Here is a 21,379-nt window from a genome sequence, read left to right as displayed (position 1 = left end):
TGTTTCGCTTCAAATAGAATCAGTCCGGCCCGAAATAAATATGTAATAATTTGCGTCATCTAGACCCAGATAAAAAAATATTCTGATTCTATTTACGATTTCTAGGGTGACACATAGGCGTCGCTTCATTGTATTCACTTCACTTCACTTGTATTATTAATATTCGAATTGCTTGAAAATTACCATTTGTTTGATCAATATATTAAATAAATAAATTAAATTAATTAAGTAAAAAAAATAAATATTTAAAATGTTCTTTTTGTTTTAAAATAAAAATTGACAAGGCATATGTTGAGAGCTGAAGTGAGCTTAATATGTAGCTTCATCTCCTATCTTTAACATTTTTAATCTAAAAAAAACATGGAATTAATTAAAAAACTTTATAATAATTCACAAAAATAATATTGCTCTCAGAAAAAAAAATTGTGATTATATTCTCACTAAATCTCGCATAATTTTAAAATCTCGAAGGAAAAGTTGCGGTATTATAACTAAAAGGAAGTGCATGGTAACCGGGAAGGGAGGTTAGCATAAACCGAAAAACCTCTTAATTAAGTCAATTTCATGCTCATCTCGAGCAAAAATTTTGCCTTCCATCCCCCAATGGAACCAATTCCTGTTTTTTTTTTTTTGGCTGGGAAAGAAGCACACCACCAACCACAGCAACTGTAGTGCATCGTCCAGTTTGTACAGTTGCAACGCATCAGCTACATCTCTTAGGTGTCCGATTCTGGTTACAATCCCTCCGTTTTCGCCTTCCAAATGCTTCCTCTGTTTCTCTCCCTAAACATGCAAACTGATGTGATCGTGGGGTTCTGATCTAAAACACGCAGGCCACTATAAAGTAGCATCGAAACATTGGAACCTTGGCGGAAGAAAAAAAAAACCGCATGTCTGGAACGCATTCCCGGAGCGCAACGATGAAGATGATGATGACGGTGACGATGAAACGTGGTGATTGTGGTTGTATGCTTTTTTTCTTTTTGCGCTCTTTTGGTGCTTCAACGCATCAGCGCATCCCGATCCATCTTAGATGCACTTGGCTACTGTGTGTGTGTGTGGATCTTTGCTCGCAAGGTTTGGTGTAACTTCTTGCGCCTTGCTGCGCAAACGAAACCACAACCAGGCGAAAGCCGCAGCACGGCTGTTTGGTGCATCAATTTATTTTTTAATAAACATCTACTTGCACTATCCACCACCAACCGGGACCGTTCGAACAGTGTTTCACATTGGAAGGGAATGCAGGAGAAAGAAAAACCATTACAAAGAGGGTCCGCAATGGCAGGGAGATAAAAACCACACGTCCCAGTGGAGCACTTCCCAGCACGAGACAGCTAGCTGATGTCGGCACTTTATCCTTTCCGATCTCAAATTTCCCCGAAACACTCACTGCACTTACTACACTTTTAATTCATCGCAGCTCAGCCCCATCATCAAACTTGGCAAAACTGCCTGAACCATATAAAGTGGAAGTGGAAGTGCATATAAATTGCATCATGGGCGCTCATCCGTTAGGTTTTTGTTTAGTAGTGGCATATGACCTCCTCTTGCAAACGATAGAAACACTCACTAGAACACGCGATCACAAAACCTTTTGCCATCCGGTACCACTCAACAGAGGAGCAGAGAATTTGCATCCCGGGACTGCATATGGTTTGCTACAATACACACTGTCAATTAAAAGTCCAATTTATGACGATGGTGATTTTGTGGCAAAAAATGGGGAAAAAGGATTTATCGCTGGCTCCATGTGACCATTCGAGAAAAAAAAAACCCAAATGTGACCCATTTCCTAGCTGAAGTTGTTACATTTGCTTTTAACAGTTATACACACACTCACTAATTATTCTAAACCAAAACGAGCAAATTCAGAAACGAGATACAATCAGTTTTCATGCATAAATTCATCCAACGGCACATATTTCTCGATTTTCGTTTAATGTATACCTTTTGTGGGATATTTATTTGCACCCATAGGCACATCAAAACACTTTTTTTAATTACTTTTTGAATAATGCAAGTAGAGTTCCCAAAATGAATGTTACATTATTCCTTTTGGCAAGTATGTAATAGTCAATCAAACTAGGTCAAATGGGGAAATATGAAAATATGTTTAACATGTGTATCAATTTACTTGCAAAACTATTTTTTATCAAAATTTTCATGTTGTGCATTAAAATAACACAAAAGACCAAAGTGAAAAAAAAGTTATTTTAAAATTGACCGATTGCTGCCATTCTTTTAAGGACTTCATTTCTTTTATATTTTTATATTTTTCTAATATTCTTTTGCTATTATGTAGCAACGTCTAATACGGTAGCGAATCGACAATTGTTATGGAATCGCGTGCCATTCATAAGGAATGTCAAATGAGCAGGCTGTTTACATATCGGAGGGTTAAAGAGTTGAGATATAAAATATTTTTTTAAACGAAATTTGAAACAAATGTTGTATAAAATAGGGATTACAAATTATAATTAACAGTAATAAATCACAAATAGCTTTATTTTGATCAAATTGGAGTCGAAAATTTAAAAAACTAACAGTGTTACGAACAAACTGACATTCCATATCGATGGCACGCGATTCTGTATCAATTTTTCTACAGTTTTATACAGTTTTCCTGAGGTGGTTGTGGAATCTTTTCACCTTGCTCCACAGTTAGTAAAATCTGAAATTCTGTACAAAATTTTTGTTAATTCAATCTTGAACGTGATTTAGAATGATTCGAGATCTACTTAAACGAACTTAAAAAGTGTCCAGATAACTCAACTAGAACTCAGTAATCCATCTCCCATTTAGTTACATGACAATACTTCTTTCTCATTTTGCTACACTTCTAAAAGGATAAATAAATGGCTTCCAGATTATAATCCATTTAGAAAGTTTCAGTATGAACTTGAAAATATTTTTAAACTATTTTTTTCTCATAGAACTATACTGTCCAACTGGGTTTGTGATGATGTTTTTTTGATGATGAACAACTTCAAACAAAAGTTTCTTAAAAGGTATTACCAACCGTTTTAATGCATTAACATAAAAATTTGATTTATCCTTTAAAAATTAGATCGGAGTAATAAAAATAAATAGCACTTCTAGTGAATGTGGGGTTAGACAACTAACATACCATAAATCATTTTCATTTCTCCCTGATGCATACTTGTGAAGTGCAAAAATAATGCTCCACACATCATACAGAGAGAGTGTTACAGGCTAGCCTTTCGTTAGCAAACAAACAAAAACAAACCACGTTAATGGGTCCATCTAACGTATCCCGCCATTCGTTACGATGCAAGGATCTACACCAACACACCATACTAATGCAGGGATGGATTCATGGTTCGACATAAATTTTATCAAATTGAGATAAAAATCTTTTAATTATAAGCTGCAAAAACACACAAAAAACTATTCACACACTGTACGAACCAGAGAGCTAGCTAAAAAACGAATGGAAGCGAGGGAGACCTCAACACTTCCAAGTGCAATTTTCATCATCATGGAAAAAGGGGTGGGAGCGATGGGCAAATGTGGTGCTGATGTGAACCCGAAGCCCGACCGGATGTGGAAAGATAAAAGAAGGACTTTTACATACGTGGTACTCCGCTTGTTTCTCGGTCGGTAAGTTTTGCGCTTTCTCATTACCTTAGCGTACCATCGTCTATCTGCCAAAAACAATAACCATTCGGAGGAAAAGTTTTTTCCACCCTTCTCGATTCTTCCCTCCGCCATTTTTTGGGGGAGTTGCTCTTTTATAAGGTCGCTTTACAGGGTTTTCCAGCCCAGTTCAAATATATAATGAGAGGTTTCAAATTCGTAAAACGCAAAGTGAAAGAAGCACGACAGTATTCAAGTCTGGAAAGCCAATTCAAAGTAGTAAGACAGCACCTCAAAATCGTAACACCAAATCTCAAATTCAGCAGTTGTTTACCCCTACTGACGTTTTGGCGGTTCTTCGAAACTATGGGATAGAGGTAGCGATAATTAAGTCAAAATATTTGTTGAATATTAATTATGATAACTCTAACAACAAAATATGCATTTTTGTATGCCTATAGTACATCAGTATTTTCCAAAAAATATTAAAATAACAATGACAGTTACAACAGTACATAAAGGACAAAACTGAATGGAAATTAATAAATATTTTTAGAATTTTATTTTAAAAAAATATGTTGACTTAATTATCGCTACCTCTATCCCATAGTTTCGAAGAACCGGCAAAACGTCAGTAGGGGTAAACAACTGCTGAATTTGAGATTTGGTGTTACGATTTTGAGGTGCTATCTTACTACTTTGAATTGACTTTCCAGACTTGAATACTGTCGTGCTTCTTTCACTTTGCGTTTTACGAATTTGAAACCTCCCATTATACATTTGAACTGGGCTGGAAAACCCTGTATTCTATAACTCGCGTTCAAGTAAAAAGGAGAGTAAAAGTTGAACCCTTTTTGCAACGCTTCTTAAACATTCTTCCATTTCATTTTTTTTTTCATCATGAACTTCTCACTCGGTGTTGATGCATTGTGCGTTACTAGCTACCCATATAATGTCCGACTTCATTCTGGCTGTCCAAAAGTTTTAGGCTTCAGAGTTTTGGTTCAGTTTTTTTTGGGGGTGCAAAAGTATTTGTGCACGTTTTTTATGTTACGCCTCCATTCCATTTCTCCCTTTGCTCCCCAACAAGCACCAGACTCATCGGTTCTCATGTGTGGGGACAATATTCTTTTCCAGTTTTCTTAACTCTTCACGAACTTCATATGCCAGTACAGTTTCTTTATGCTAACTTAATTGACCCCTCGAGACGTTTCCCACCGATTGCCATTATCTTCAGCATCAACATTCTCGATGCTGTCCATTCAACTCCCTATACTATGGCTGGGTAATGGGTCGCTTGCGCAATAATGGTGTAGAACGAAGCAAAAAAAAAATACTGTCACTAATTAACAGCAGGTCGTGCCAAATGCAATTCAACTGCATTCGACCAAACGACTCGCCTGATGCACCGAATAAGATAAGAAAAGTCGCATAATGATGAAGGCAGCAAAAATAAAAAGACATCCACAATACAATGCCCATTTCGTTGGCAGAAAAGCTGCATAAAAGCATTAAAAAAAAGCTTTATACCCAGACCAACTCGTCCATTCAACAAAAAAACTCAAACCTAGTGCATTCCATTTAGTCGACCAGAAGCATCGCCACAAACACACTCACAAAAGTGCAACAGCTTCAATAGGACCCTTCTTCGGTAATTGTTCCCTCTTGTTCTCTCTCTCTCTCTCTCTCTTTATTTCTTTCTCTACATCCAACGAACCCAAACTTTTTTGGCGTTGAAGGTAATAAAATTATCTATTTTTACTTCCATTGGCCCCTTTGTGGAGTCGACGGCACTCAACTTCCAAAAGACTATGTTTAAAGTTTTCCTTTTATTTGCAGCTGGAGCTTTAGAACGGACGTACGAAAAAAAAATATATAAAATTTACCACACACACTAACATGCACACACACACAATTTATATATAAGCACATTGTGACCATGGTTGGGTAATGTTAGAAGTTCTTGGCGAGGTAACTCATTGCAACAGCTTTGCAGTGATGCAACTTCATCATTCTGTGTGCGTTTTGGAAACTGCATGCGACACCTTTTTGGGGTGGGTAGGGAACCAGAACGATACGATGGTTAAAGGGAAAATTGGACGTCATTCCATTCAACATCGTATGCACCTTCTCCTACAGCAGTGCTTCATGTAGGAAAGATCTTCTCTCTGTTCCCGGAGATGTTTCGTGTCGGATTAGAGTCGGGTTAGGTCAGGCAAAAGCTCGAAGTACGAAGTTCAGGAGTCACTTAGCCCAATACTATTCATCCGTGACGTTGCTTGGGGATGACAAGCGTGGCCAGTGGTTCCAAACCCATTTTCAACCCTCTCCCCTATGAAAGATTATGGTGTGGTGAGATTTATAGAGCGGTAATTAATTTTAGCTAGAGCTTATTTTTATTCAACTTTGTTTTTTTTTTTTGTTGTCGTGCCGTTTGGTTCGCACGGTGCAAAAACCTTTCGTCTGCATGCTAAATACGTGGTATATCGGGAGCAGAAAACCATAAATGGAGCAGCAACGCTTCTATGTTTTGCAGCACGAGACGGGTTCAATTTTTCTCACCACTTCTCGGTTCAAGGCGTACAGAAACAGCAACCACCAGAGAGATAAGGGTGGCAGGTGGTAGGGTGTAGCAAAAGTTATAGAAACCTACACACATACCTAGGGTTAGACAAACTTTTCATTTGTGTCTCTTACGGTGAACTCACACACAGAAATTAATTATAGCCCCGGTTGCCATTAATAAAGTTCTATGGCGTTGGGTGTGAGGGAATCCAGGTGAGACCGACTTGAAAACAAAGGCGCAGAAAAACGGTTCAACAAGATTAAACGAATCGGTTTGGACACACTTTCATGCTTCGACCAAACGATCGTTTCCGGGATGGAAAAAGGGGACAAAACGATGGCCATATTGGGGAGCGATGGAATTGGGGTGTGAATTGATTTTGTGTCGAGACGTCTCTTCGCATGTTACCGCAGCGTTGTGAAAAAAAAGAGAGATGGAAGGTTTTGAAGGGGTGGAGCCGCGTGTAGATGATCCGTTTCAAACAAACTGTCATTTCCGGTTAGTTGCACGATGTTTGTTGGACCATATTCTCGCGAACCGTTAATTGAGATTAATTGCTATGTTCAGCTCATATACAGCCGGAAAAAAAGACATGAAAGAGCAGAGACTTCAATGCGATGTTTTTTTCTCATAAAAAATAAATTAATTAGAAAATGTAAGAAATTGAAAGAAATGCAGATTGTTGGAATCAAACATATTTAATTGAAAATTATTCTTGAAATTTCAAATTCCTTACCTAACCTAAAAAAGGATATTAGACAAAAGCGAATTTTTCTCCATTTTGTTCAGGCTTATATTAATGGTTTTCCTTTGAAATTATCGTATTATAAATGGAATAAAAGCGTAAAACAAAAGCTTATGTTTCTATCCTATCAATTCACGATTAGCGTTATTTAATTCAGTAATATAAGAATAAGTAATAAAGCATAATGTTCCCTTTGTGTCTTTCTAACTTTCGTGAATATCTAATCCTTTTGATGTCGTATTTTACAGTTTATTTCTTTATCTTCAAACATATTTTTTTATCTTCTCTGTTGTTACCATAAGATAACGTATTAAATTTTTCAAGGCTCCATCATATGTTGAGTAACTTCTGTTAAATACTTGGGAGTGTTGATGAGAGACGTAGAGTATGTCATATCAAAAACTAACAAACGTTTGTATCCGATTGTTAAACTATCGTCTGGACACAGATATCATCTCTGTCTGAAGGCTATTTACTATTTCAGGGTTCGAAACACTGTGGATTACTATCGTCATTGTTTGGTCTCCTCTTACACTCCACCACGTAGCGTCGAAATTGTAAAAACTTCAACTTTATTCTACTGTCCTCTACCCTGTCGTTAACATTTAAGCAAACAGCTCAAATAAAACGAATAAAGATAATAACCAAATGAATTCCGTTAGATTTAAGTCCATCGAAACAAATGCAAGTTATGACAAGTGGCTAAATTAGGAAAATAAGTTTATTAAATGAAAGCTCTAAGAATGTATTTTACTAAAATTGGGAATACGCCAATGTAGACTAAATAAAAAAACAAAAATACGATATTAATACGTACAGGATTTTCGTAAGACATCCAATTGCTGGTGAGACTCACATAACCATATTTTAGAAAAGATTATTTTCAAACAATAACTCCAAAACCATAAAATGGTGCAGCATCCTTTGTTTCTATCGCACTGACCAGGTAGGAGAGTTAGTCAAACCGGAACTATATTCCACACCATTTCGGAAATTCAACGTAATGCTGCATCAGCAATGGGAAGTAAACATGCTGGCAGGAAAAATACACGTCCAGGGCCGTGTGTTTATGAGTGCAGATTGTGACTCCCGTTCGGTGGTGTTATAAAAACCGAACTTGGAAAGAATTCTCCGTGTGCCGAACGAGCAGAAAAAAAAACAAACAATTCGTTCAAAAGCATCTCTTCAAGGTTTTTTTAGAACAAAAATACTACACCAAACTCCACAAGCCATTCCCCAAAGCAGTTGTTCCGGTTGCAACATTCGCATTGCTAAATTTATTGCAACATTTTTGCCCATCTGACCGGTAGATCCAGGTCTAACAGTAGCTCGGTTGGCGCCCGATTGCACAGCAAAAAGTTGAGTTGCAAAAAAAAAAACAGAGCAAAAACAGTACCACGAAATGAAGCACCGGAGATGGAAGTAAATAAACGGCAGCATCAACACACAACATCCGAGGCATCTCTCACCGGCAGATCTGGAGAGCATCGTATACGTCGTCATCAGAAGCCACCTTACGCCCATTACGCTGTCGTTTGATAATTTCACCCAGCATCGTGACTACGAAGGAAATTCGATGGTTTTTTTTTGCATTTAGGTGACCGGTCTCAGTTCCGACTGTTCCGCTCAAAAACGAACAACGCCATCGCAAGAAAAACTGCTTAGGTCGAAATTTGAACGAGAATATCCGGGATTCCCGGGTTCCTTCCCGGGGCCATTGGCAAACGGACAAAATGGAGGACGAGCGGTACGAAGAATTATGTTTATGTGCTCGGTGATAATTTCGAGTGTCGTGTTGAATGAAGCAAATTATAAAATAAACTACAACGAAAAACGACCCTTTGGTACGTTGTGCGTTCTGCTATTCCCTTGTCCCTTTATAAGCCGGGCGGTGTGCTTACACCAACTGTTCAAGCACACCAAAGACATTCGTCCCGGGGACTATCTTTACCGGATCTGGATAGTTTCCGGGGAGCTATAATTCAAATGTAACCTTTGACATCGCTCCGTAATGGCTACTCGGTACAGACGCTCCGAAACCGGGTGGAAAGAATTGGCAGGAGAGACAGACTATTGGATGAGTTTTTGGGGAGCGTCGGCAAAGGTTAGCTCATTCGCCTAGGTCACAGCTTTATTGGAAAAGTTCTGCAAAAAGGGGTTTAGAATTTATTGAGAGCATGTTTGGAAATCGTGCCAGTCTCCGCTGTTGAACCAATTGGCGTCCCCAAGAACCGAATAGAGGTTTTATGCAAAATATGGTGAAACGTTTACCATTCAGTATGGCTACAACAACGAAGTTCTAATTTGTTACATAAATGGTCCTTAGCGTATACAATAATAAATTTCGAAAAAATGTTACTTTATACAAAATAGAAGTCAATTTATATCTACTTATGGGATCTATGATGCCAATCATTATTTTTTCTGTATGCGTTTTGACGTTTGGCGGGTGCTCTGCTGACAGCTTGTCATACGAACAAACAATGCTCGCTAGCCTGCGAATTGAAGGATTGACTTTTTTCTTTTTTTCTTTGGTCTAATCACAATTTGGACATGTGTTCTATACTTAAGAAATATTTTCAAACATTTTTAATAGTATTACTTCAAAAGTAATTTACATTTAAATAAATAAAAATATAAGATAAATTGAATCGAAATTTCAATTTCTTTTAAAATAATTTACTTGTTTCTGGTCGTTTAACATAACATGATCAACAATTATCAAGCAAATCCTTTGGCAAGAAATTATCTTGTATCAATTCAACGTTGACTTTTCCTCGACTATTTGACACATATCGTATTTAAGCATTCCAATTTTAGGCATCATAGACCTCAATGATAGATTAGCATCGTTAGACTCATATTCAACAAAATTCTTTTAAAATGATACTATTCTGCTTTTCTTTTTTGAAACATTATTCTACTTTGTTGCTCAAAATTCTAGGAAAATCAATAAACTCGGAACACAATTTTGTAACTCAGCCGGATAACCGACTGTTGCACCGGTTCTTGCCAGGCTAACAAAATCCTCTGTCGTCAAAAAATTCTCGGAAAATTGAAGAAAAACCACTAGCAACCCGTAAACCCCTATCGCTCTGCAAGCTCTCCCGCACAAGGATTATATCAGCTTCATTTGCATTCCAAATTTCAACCAAACTCGCAGCAAGCAGTGTGTGTGTGTGTGAAAATCCCAACCGAACCGGTGCCACACGGATGGTGGCAAACATGCGTTTAACAAATGACTGTTGTTACGCCTCATCGATATTTTCCACCCAGCTTGCCAACACCGGTACTGGGCTGAACACCGGTGTGGTGCGCTTTCACTTGATTATAATATCCTTGCTACTAAATTGAAAATGTACTGCCGGGTGCCGGCTATGTGCGTGAAAGTGTTTTTTTCTTCCTCTCCCTATCTCTTACCCCTTTTTAGTCACTGTTTCATTCGTCGGCAAAGAACCACACGACACACGATCGTACGGATCGATCTACACCGCAACACGTACACCTGTGACGCAAAACTAAAAAAAAAATCAGACGAGTGCTTCTGGTACTAAAATTCCACCGACTTCCGTCCCGACAATGGACTGGTATAACGGAATGGCAGGTCCGTACCACTTGCCAGGAAAAGTTGCTGGGTTTTTCGTCGATTTGCATTTCGGGCTGAAGGGGGGCGAGGGCCTTAGAACGCGAGAACGTCAACCTTCGGTGAATGCAAAACGATTCACGTGTGTCGCATATGTTGCCAGCCAGACCAGGCCCGGTGACTCTTACGGATGGCTGAGTAAAATGGTTTCGTCATGTAATACCTGCCCGTACGCTACCATATGGGTTCGTGTCGGCACACTACCACCATTTGACGTCCAGGCCTAGTAGTAGTTTGTCAGCAAAACCACGCAGCATGATAATGATGGTAACAACCGATGATGATGATTATGATATTTTGTTGGTACCAGCGAGACAGCAAAGTAATTCATATCCCAGCAGCAGATTTGTTGCTACCTACATGAAACCTTGTGCTCGAGAAGGTTGATGTGTTTTTGGGCACAATTTCATGCTGCGATTACATCCAAAAACCAAATCAGGTCCAATCAGTTCTATTGTTCAGCGGGCATCAACCAGGCGTTGGAAATGCATTATGAAATTGTTTGTTTGATTTTGAAGATAAATTGTTATTGAGCAATGAGGCATCGATCGTGTTTCGGTGTTGGTAATTAATAAATACCATGATCCGATCACTTTGTATTTCATGGACAAATTCGTGAATTGGGAATAATAACAGATACTAATTAAAAAAACTATTGCAATTACATGAATACCAGATATTATTCAAACTTCTCGAGCATCTTGAATTCCAAAGCTGCAATCTTAATGAAAGATGAATGAGAAATATAACCTTGCTTAGTGCTTGTACTTGGAAAAGACGGTTTCGGTAAAAGACTCTACCAAGAGTAAAAATGGTTTCGAAACGCTCCATTTCAATACAGTACAATAACGCTCCAGTGTTCAAAGTTCAAAGTTTTCCAATAGTTGAAACATGAAACATTTATTATTTTCTCTTAACTTTAGTTTTTTTTAATAAAAACAACACCATCTAAAACTATTTCATCCGAGGCTTTTCAAGACGACTTGGCTTTCCCAACATAGCCTAGGAACCTCTCGAGAATCCCAGCTTAATCCTTTTGTCTTTGTTTGGAATGGCTTGGATAATTGAACACTCCTGCTTCACAAAGCACTTCACAATAAATAAATAATTTGCACAATTTTAATAACAATATACACATACCTCCTGAAGTACACTGACTAGAGTACTCTTACTCCCTTCTCGCTTCCATATTCTGGGATTTAGTCGAGGACCAAATTTGTCCTTATTTCGAAGTTTTGTCAGAAATCCTGGTTTGATGAGGACTTATTAATATTGTTAAGATAAATGTATTACATAGCATAACTAAATATTTATAAGTTCACAGTTCCTGAGTTTTTTCTGATCAGTTACTTAGTAGAGTTTATAATCTTGACCAGTTTTTTATATCTTTTTTTATTCTCTAGAGAATAACATAAGCTGATTTTATATTCTTTAATGGCATTATGGTTTTCTCTATTAAAAAATAAGAGGATTTTTTTTTAGGTTTTGTCAACATTTCTGTATTAAATCCTTTTGTCGTAAATTAATTTCATTTGTTTCCTTTCATTTACTTTATGAGAACAATACCAATTTGCATTTAAGAACGATATTGGTTTTTCTGCCTGATTTCACGATTTGAAATCATTTTAAACGTGCGTTTATGGAAAAAAGACTCTCCAGTTATAAAAAACTAATTTTTTTACACAACACGAACGCAACGAAGCAACAAGTAAACAATTTTTCACATTTTATTAATAGACAAAAATCAACAAAAATTCACTCCATTATAATCTCATTATATCAAAATCAGCTGGAAAAGATTGTAACATAAGAAAGAAAGGTGAAAGTAACGTAGAAAAAAATAGCAACTTTACTAGGCTCGTAAATATACAGCAAATTTTACGACGGCTGATTATCAAGTCTCTTTGATATTATGGCCGCTTGATCAGTAAGATAGGATAGCACATCGAACATAACATTAACATACCGGGGCACAGCTAATATACACCTCCGGCCCTCGTTGTAAATCCGTCGCCCGTCTTCGAAGATCGATTTAACCTAATTTATCGTACACATTATCCAGGAGACTAATGATCGCCGGCTCGCTTCTATTCACCTTTCCCCCTACTAGATCCGAATGTTTTGGTGAAAGAACAAATTTCCCAGCACTGGTAGGGATCTTCAGAAGGTGAACGCAACAAGAGGCGGAAAAAACACATTATCTCACACACTGCCCGACGAACGGGAAAGACTTTCCAATCACCAAAAGATTGAAGAGAAAGCAAACACACCGCGTGTCGGATGAAGTTGATAGACCGAAGAGGCGAAGAAATGGGTAACCATCAGCAGCTGGGTAGCGTTGCAGATGAGAAGCAGAGCAAACCCGTGTAGAAGACATAAGTTTTCTCGCCCCGATCGCGATGGCAGTCGACGACGCTAGTGCGTTCTCTTGTTGTTTGATGTTGTACTGACATTACAACAGACGCGGAAAGATTTCCATCGATTCCAGGCGATTCCGACGACACGGTCGGTGTGCGTGTGTGTATATCAGGTTTATTTCGTTCTCACCGGTTCTTTTTCGATTATTTTTTTTTCTTCTGTCTTGACTGTGGGTGCGTCGTGATGCAAGTGGCGCACAAGCGATAAGCGTACACACGGCAGCGTAAATCTTTGGCGTGGGCGCAATGGATGCGTCTGTGTGCCGTCGCACGGTATCGAACCTACCTTAAACGGACCTAATGTTGTGTCGTAAGTTTCGATAATGGGTTATTTGGATAACGGTGCGAAGGACGACGGATTTAACAAGGGTTTGAGGTGCGATGACATGCGGGTGGAGAAAGTGAGATGAGAAAAAAATTGATGCGAGGTAACGTAACAGGTACTATGGAAAGAACCACTGTAATCGGAAGCACTATGGGCGCGGTACAATACGTTTTTGGTCGTTAAGATTTACGCGGATAACGATAAAATTTAATAATATTCCTATAATCAGCGGCATAGATTTAAATAATGCTTAAAATGATTTCAAAGCATTTTTTATAATTTGGTAATAAAATGATTTTTACAATAATAAAATTGCCCTCAATAAGTCTTTTATTAGACAATTAAAAGCAACTATAAATATGACAACTTTTCTTAATATAATGAAAGAAAGCTTAAAGAAAAGTTGAATAAAAACTTATTAGCAAATATAATTAAAAACTTTAGAAACACACACTATCACTCCAAACAACCATCTCCGTCCAATCAGGCCTGCAATGAAGTTCTCGTTGTTAATAAAAGCAGCACGAGGCGTAGACGGTAACAGAATATGCTTGTGCCCGGATGCACACCACCCATAATGGTAATAAACAAGATCGTGTCTGTCAAGAAGCAGTAACGAGCGGAAGAATTATGGATGGCACTCACCGAAAAAGGATCTTCTCGCCGTGTCGTCCGAAAGCCCACACGCCTACCGAGACGTAACGCGTAAAGGTCGTTATCATCATCGCTCCGCTGTATGCGATGCTCGATAGAGTTCAGTCATGTCAAGTCCTTATCAACGCCTAATAACTCACCGACATTGTGTCGCCGAGCGCCGACAGGGAACCCTTAACAAAGCGACCATAACGAACCGTTGACAACGTACGCACGGTCGAACAAGTGCATCTAAGTACGGGCGCGATGGTACAACGGCCAGGGCAAAACCACGACGGGATAGAGAGCAGGAAAATGCATCTGTGCGCAATGTTAACACGACAGTGTGTTGCTTGCCGTCCACCTATTCAGGCTACGGGTACTCGTATTGCTGCGTGCTCCAAAAATCGCCACACGGTGAAGTTAATCTTGGCGTGAGACGCGAAACTTCGAATCACTGCGAAGAACCGGCAACCAAACTGGCGTCCATTCCGGTTCGATGATGGTGTTGAAGCGTAGCACTTGTATGCACGTTACACCGATAGACGATGTGAAGTACATGCACCAGGTCGATCCAAGAAGCAGTGAAGCCTGAAGCAAAATCTCATTAATTCCCATGCACCTTATTTGCTAGCGCCATGAAGATTGTTGTCTACTGGCAAGGCAGTAGGCAATCTATTATGTTGCTTTTCCCAAGCGCAACATAGTAAAATAAGGATCAATTTTCCCTATGAAATAGGTAAAAACTATATCTAGTTTTTAATTTTTCCTTCAAACTCGTAGAACATTTTTGAAATTGATCAGAATTGAATTATTCAATCTCGGAAGTTAACTTAAAGCTTAAGTCTTTTTTTTCTTCATATCTTTGTTGTGCATCATATTCCTTTTTACTTTTACTTTGTTTAACCTTTTCTATTACCAATTTCCCTTCCTTTTATCTTTCTCCTCTGCTTTTCTTTTAAATATTTTTCTCTTTTTTTCATCTATTCTTTTCCTTTACTTTTTTTCTATAAATTTCTTATTACCACTTTCAATTCCCTTTTCTCCCTTTTTGTTTCACTTTCGTTTTCTTTTCCTTTTAACTTTTTACTTCGTTTAATAATTTTTGTATTACCATTATTTCTCTTTCTTTTATCACTTCTTTTTCTTTTGTTTTTCTTTAACTTTTCTATTAACTTTTTTCTTTTCTTTGCATCCTTGCTTTTCCTTTACCCTTTGCTCCAAATTTCTTTCAACTATTTTCTTTTTAGAGCATTTCTTAATTCTATTTTCTTTTCAGTGGGTTTGGTCCTACTAGGTTATTTAAGGCATACATTTGCTTTCTATCCTTTTGTTTTTCCACTGTATTGCTGAATAATTGAAGACGCGAAGTGCTTCGCCACATGATTTCTGGCCACACCTTCTTCTTCTTCTTGGCGTAACAACGTCTGAGGTCTGGCTTACGAGACTTATTTTACTACGTAGCCGGATAGTCAGTCCTTGCTACGGGGGACGATCCGGATGGGATTTGAGCCGTTTATCACATACACCACCGGATCGCCTTCGATACCTAAGATACTTAAAACAATTGAAATAAAATAAAATTATAGTCAACTCAGTACCACCGATAAACAACACGAAAAATATTATATACAGCAATTTAAAAATATAACTCAAACCGAATGAGTAACATTTCCCATTTATTCACACCCAACCACTTCAATTTGAACTTTTGCCGTTGTGCATGACCTCTGCATCTTTCTGTCGTGATAAGTTCAAAGCGAAAGGTGTCCGATCGATCAACATATTCCACGCCTTACGCAACATATGTATGTGCACAATTCTGCATGTCGCATGGCAGACATCGTTCTGCGCCCATCATTACGTGTTGCATATTTTAAGACGTTCGCCAACTCTTGTGGTGTGTCGTCTGTTCATCCCTTTCGACACGTATACTCGAACAGTTGGCCATTGTAATTCCAGCGTTTGCTGCAGTTCTATTCCAAAACACTAGTACTCATCTCTGGCACGCGAAGTTAAAGCAGACAGGGTGTGAAATGTTCCAGGTGCCGCCAAACTGTCGATTGGCTAAATATACCAGGCACATAGTCTTGCACTTCAGTCGCCGGCTGAAAGGCAGAATTGCAACGGCAAAATGCAAAACGTGAAACATCTAAATTAAACGCCCTTTAATTTTCACGTTGAGAGCGGTTTAACACTAGAACTACTAAGCGTTTTAAGCGTTTTACGTTCTTGGTTAATTTTTAAACAAATCCTAAGAGTTGGAGTATATTTTAATGTTTATTGCAGATCGTACTATAGAATATGTATGTAAAACTCATGTTTCAACTACTATGGGATTGTTTAACCCCAAGAAATAATGTGACGAAAATTAAGCGTTCCAGTCAAAATGACTGGTCCGGTAGTTCTAGTGTTAATGGATTGTGCAGTGTTTACTATAACGGCGGATTAAGTAGAGAGAAGTGCTATTATTTTTTTATAGCAAACGCCAAATTTTTGCTCTGTAGGCATTGGTGTAGAACAAAATTTTATATAACACAATTTTTTCATAAAAAAAAATATTCGATTACAAAAACAAATCCCTTATTTCAAAAACACATAAAATCAATCTTATTTAGATATTGCTCAACCGATTTATAATTCATATCGGGAACATTTACATTTTACGCTCGATTCGAAATACGTTGCTGTAGCATAAATCAATAGACTACCATCGCACACATGATTTAATTGCAGCTTCAAATACAAACAAAAACACACACGAGAAGGAGTGAAGAAAAAAAACGCATTCTCGCGCATTGATGATTTCTCTATGTAGTGGCGTGGCGCAACAAAACATGAATGAACGGCATTGAACGGCATCAAACTGATGACAAGTCTAAATAAGCATTAAACTGACAAGCAAAAACGATTCCGACTGGAATGTTATGCTAGTGCGGATCGTCAAAACATTGGCACATGCTTTCGCTAGCAAAACGTTTACATCGCCATCACGTTCGATTCTTCAAGGGCGAGAACAAAACTTCTTTCATGAAACCGAATACACTTGAAAAAAGGCACCGTGGCGCCCACACTCCTGTAATATAAAATTCGAAAATACGCGCTGCCCTTGGTGCTGGAACATGATGGTTTGTAAATGGTTTCTTCCGTGTGATTGTACGGTACCACATGTACCATCTATCCAATTCACTACCGAAACCAAAAACATTTATTTTACTTCTGTCGAGCGAAGCAACGTTTATTTATTTTTATTTCCGATTAACTGTTCCATCAGTCGGTGTGTGCAATCTTCCATCCTCTGTTCCGGCATCTTTCTGGCTGGACCTCAACAAACATACACCCCACTGCCCCAACCGGTAAGCATTCGATCGGCTTTCTGTGATGGAAGCGCGTTCGACCAGAAAACCTCAAAACAAAATCCAACTGCCAGACTGAAGTGTTCACACTTGAAGATGTGCGCCACTTCTTGTGGCGATGGTGGAAAACCAGCGGTTCTCAAGAGTCACACACCACGGCGTTGACTATCCTTCACATACACACACCGGGAAGAAGATGTGATCCTCGTTGGTCAGAGAAGGATAGGGCGTTGGTTGCATGCTTTATTGGTTCTTCTTGCTGTTTCGTGTCGACAGTGTCGTCCTCCAGCGTCCGGGTGGACCGGGTGAAACATAAAGCACCCACAGGAAGCGATGAACTCGCGGCCCGGACATGGATTGCGATTCAATGGGATGGTGCTGCTCAACGTTTAGCTGCTGTCATCTTATGTCTATCAAGTGGAGTACAATTTATTTTGTTACCATTACTGAAGTTACTGTTTCTTGCAACACTATCGAAACAGCCGGATTTGTGTTTGAGGCTGATTGAGGTGCATTATCGCGATCTTTTGAAGTAAGCTGCCTGTCCGAACATTCTTGCTAAATTAGAATTAGACCGTTAATAGTTTAAAAAAGGAAAAGTAAGAAAAAAAATTAAATACAACAAAATTAGAAAATAAATAAATTGCACTGAACTTTGCGGCTTTATAATGGCTTAATAGTGGCTTATTTATTTCCCAATATTTTTAAACACCTAAGAAACTAGCTCACTAAGTTCTACAAAATTACAAAAAAACACCTGATCGAATGAAACGAACCAAAAGTAACAAATTAATGACAATTCCAAATAAATCGTAAATGGTCGTTGCGTTGGGTTGAAATCGACCTCGGAGGCTGGATGCATCTTTGTGCAAACAGATAAATATTGTTCCAAACGCGTTAAGCAAACAACATTTACCCTTTTAATGTAGCGCTGCGCTCGATAAATACTGCACAACAAACGTTTGTTTATCTTCATTGTTTGGTCTACGAGAGATGCGCCGAGAGAAGCCGCCCCGGTGTGCAGGTGTTGAAACATTGAAAAGTGTATTGCATTTACCTATTCCCAAGAACGATGAATAGCCAATGTGGATGTGTGACTTTTTTTTGGAGTGCCTTGGATCGGTTTCCAACAAAAAAAAAAGTGTGACAATTGTAGCTCTTTGAAGAGCTTACAGGGAAATTTGATACCAACTGCTCTGGTAGGAAGGAAATGTGTCCAGGGAAAATGTAATCGATTTGTTGATGAAAAGTGAAGAACATTTTCCAAAGGTATTGAGTTACATCCGAATGTACCCCTTCTTAGGATTGTGTTGTTGTGTTACAATAATTCTTGCAAAAAAAAAATGTTAAATTCAACCCGTCCAATTTTTACATAGCAATAATTGCCGGGCTTCCATTATTGAAACACCCAAAGGGTGCACAAGCGAACATGGAAAACTTTGTTTCCGCCCTGCTCTTCGAAGGCAGAAAAACGTTCTACCGGAAACCGTTTTCGCATCTCTTTTTGGAACGATGAAAATACCCGGGGCGGACAAGATGGTTTACGGTGAGGTAACAACAATATAACACCTCTTGCCACAGCCTCACCACACCGACGAATGGGGTGAGATTTATGAGCGCCGGTAATCGGAGTCGCTTGGGCAGTCATTAATCAATGTAGTAATTAAGAAAAACGGTTCTCTCCACTGTTGTGTCGCCGGTTTTCGGTGTCTGGTTTTTAAAAAATGAAATAATTGCCAACCCGGCCAAGGCCATCAGGCGGGCGCGTCAAGGTTGTGACATTGAACCCCCGGTTTTGGTGGTGGACTCTTACCTTATGGAAGATTGCCGTACACGGTTGCCAACGGTTTATCGTACTGTTTGCAATTTTGGTAGCATCTGAAATTGAGAGAAAAAATAAATAAAAATTAAATATGTATACTCATGCGAAATTGGTGATATTGAGGATTTATTATTTTAAATATTCTAAACAAACTATGAATGTATTAATATATTTATTTCTTTTGGAAATAGATAAACCTCAGAAAGTGTCTCCTCCTCTCAGAGTCCCAAATTCTACTTTTTATTTTATTTATTTGTCTATAACTAGATAGTAACTTTGCGAACTTGGGAGAAGGGTAAATCTGAGATTTGGAATGTGCGCGAGACGTGTGAAAATACCCAAATTGTTACCACTAAAACATCGGGTTTTTCTCAGAAGTAATAGTCAAATAGGTTAATAAAAGCAACTGTGACCATCAGGAGTAAGCCATGCTACCACAACTGCAATTGCGTCAATAAACTTCAATGGAATGCATTGTCTGAAAGTCACAGTTTGTAGACATTTCCCTCTTGCCATGGGGGTTAATAGACAAGAAAAACCTCGCTTTCAAAACGTGCCCTGAGTGCGTCTTCTTTTCACGGTGACAGAAAAGTCTTGTATTGAAAATCAATATTTAGATAAGATAAAAAGGGCCAGAAGGGTGGCCTAAATTCAGGAAAGGAAGAAGAAAAAAAACCTCCAAAGCACATAACAAAACCGGCAACTGAAACGTGTTTTGTCACATCGCACGAAGGAAGGAGAAAACCTCATTCGAACATATTCAACAGTCAGTACAGTGCGAAGAACAGAGGAAAGCCACAGAAAGACATTTGGCAGGTTCGTTCGTTTGAATTGGGCAACGAATGCTGATGGTGTAAAAACTCGGCCCGAAAAAGCCGTGAAGTCTTCTTTGCAAGGTTTTCTTTCGAACACTCTTAAGGAAAAAAAGAACGAAACTAGATTAAAAGTATCAGTCCGTTTTCCATTTCGTCCCCAAACGCATTGATTTCCTAGACACTTTTCTGTACTTACCGGGCACTGAGAGGGCTTATTATTCATTGAAATTAGATTGGATGGGTAAGTAAATTTTCTGCTTAAATTGAATAACTTTCACCATCCAGGCTGAAAAAGGCTTTAAAAGGCGAAAGTCTCAAAAAAAGGATCGAACACTAAAGAAACTTGTGGATTAATGTTTTGGAGCAGTTTAATTGTACTTTAAAAAATAAACTTTAAATAGATATTTCAACAAGTAATAGAAAACTAAAAATAAAATAGCGTAGCAAATATTAAACACACAATAAAAATTACCATTAAACGTTATTAGAAATTAAACTGTTCATCTATTATTTTTTTAATATCTCAACAAACATTGCTAGGGCGAATAATTCAAAGTATTTACGCTTTACTTATCGACCTATTGAGATAAAATAGCATATACATACATCCCCTGTAATCGTTACTTCATTCGAGTGCCCTATTTCCAGATCCGCGACTTCAACACCTGAATAAACAGCGAATGAATGTGTTCGATTCAGTTGAACAGTAAAATACTGTCATCATATTGTACTTATCAAGGTGGCACTTTATCGAGCTGATACTGCTATCTCCAGCTTGGGTCGTGTGCTAACCGGAAGCTATTTGTGTACGAGCTGTTCAGGTATTCCATGATATCATCGTATGTTTTCCAATGCCTAAGGTAATGCTTTGGGAACTTCAATTATAGACGTTACTCATTTTCAAGTAATCGAGTAAGTGCCACGACATGGATAAGGTGTAAGTGTTTAAATAAAAGAGTACTGTTAAATGAGATCATAAGGCTAATTTTACAATCATATGATACTATTTGTATCTTTTATCGTTCCAAGATGGTCGCGACCATTCTGGAATTACTGTGCATTGTAAATTTAGACCGCATCAAAAGATAAGATATAAGTTACCTATTCCAATGTGCTGACTGCCGGATGTTCGCGGCCTGTTCGCACAATAAGTCATCCAAAAGCAAATACGTGCCGGTATTTGCGGTAGTGATGGGAATTCCGGAACGGATTCATTAATCCACTCCATCTTCGGAGTTGAAAGAGTGGATTCGTGTCCAAAAAATCATGAGTCGACTCAGGAGTAATGATGGGCGGGTCGACCCGTTCCTATTGGGTCGGAGCCATCGTTAAGCGACCGGATCCGGTTCGGGTCGACCCGTGGATACAAGTAGGTTCAGTAGGTGCAATGATTCCGGGTAGTAGTCGTTTTCGATTCCGCTACTCCCGACTCTAGATCGAACCATGAAATGAATCGTATG

General features: G+C 38.5%; 1 protein-coding gene across 10 annotated transcripts in view; it reads right to left on the bottom strand.

Moving 5' to 3' along the window:
• LOC125767018 (leucine-rich repeats and immunoglobulin-like domains protein 1) overlaps positions 1 to 21,379 on the bottom strand; it is a 187,675-nt gene that overhangs the window by 84,008 nt on the left and 82,288 nt on the right. For 9 of the 10 annotated variants that reach the window (XR_007418719.1, XR_007418718.1, XM_049433231.1 and 6 more), the window contains one exon: positions 19,096 to 19,160. The gene's annotated coding sequence lies outside the window, so the exon portion shown is untranslated. Of the gene's footprint in view, positions 1 to 19,095; positions 19,161 to 20,482; positions 21,091 to 21,379 lie in introns of those variants that run through there. The other variant, XM_049433237.1, reaches the window with a different exon arrangement.

This window comes from Anopheles funestus, chromosome 3RL, assembly GCF_943734845.2.
Source record: "Anopheles funestus chromosome 3RL, idAnoFuneDA-416_04, whole genome shotgun sequence".
Classification (NCBI taxonomy): Eukaryota; Metazoa; Arthropoda; class Insecta; order Diptera; family Culicidae; genus Anopheles; species Anopheles funestus.
The sequence above is the reverse complement of the archived record's forward strand: the minus strand, read 5'-3'. Positions and strand labels throughout refer to the sequence as shown.